This window comes from Pteropus vampyrus, unplaced genomic scaffold, assembly GCF_000151845.1.
Source record: "Pteropus vampyrus isolate Shadow unplaced genomic scaffold, Pvam_2.0 Scaffold338, whole genome shotgun sequence".
NCBI lineage: Eukaryota > Metazoa > Chordata > Mammalia > Chiroptera > Pteropodidae > Pteropus > Pteropus vampyrus.
Window position 1 is genome coordinate 44,738 of NW_011889119.1, and position 504 is coordinate 45,241.

Below are 504 nucleotides of genomic sequence, written 5' to 3' on the forward strand. Positions count from 1 at the left end.
CTTTAATTTCCCAGTGCTTGGGAAGCTCCTCATCATGCCTGGGAGCCTTGGGGATGTCCACAAACATAGGACCGAGCAAACCTGCGCCCGGAAGTACGACAAAGCTCAGGACTGTCCCGGCTGAGGGTGCCCCCTCCCCGAATGTTAGAAGCCAAGGACCCAAGTCCCTGGCCGCGGGACCCTGACCACATTTGGACGCTGTAAGGAGCAGCAGGCAGAGCCAGCTTCAGAGGTCGACAGTCGGGGTCTCAAACACCAGTGTCACCATGTGCAAGTCTGCGGGTTCAGGGGGTTCAGGACACGACAACCCCTCTGTGCTCTGCCACCCTCGTCCATCAGATAGGACACTGTGGTCGCTCTCCGTGGGCCGGACCTGAGAGGGTACGCGCCCCGTACTCAGGGCGGTGGTCGCCCCCGGGGGGCACGGCTCCTGCGACCCGTCTGAGCCCGTCACTGACCCCTCTGTGACGGGCAGCAGGTACCCTTCACCTCTGCGGGTCTGGC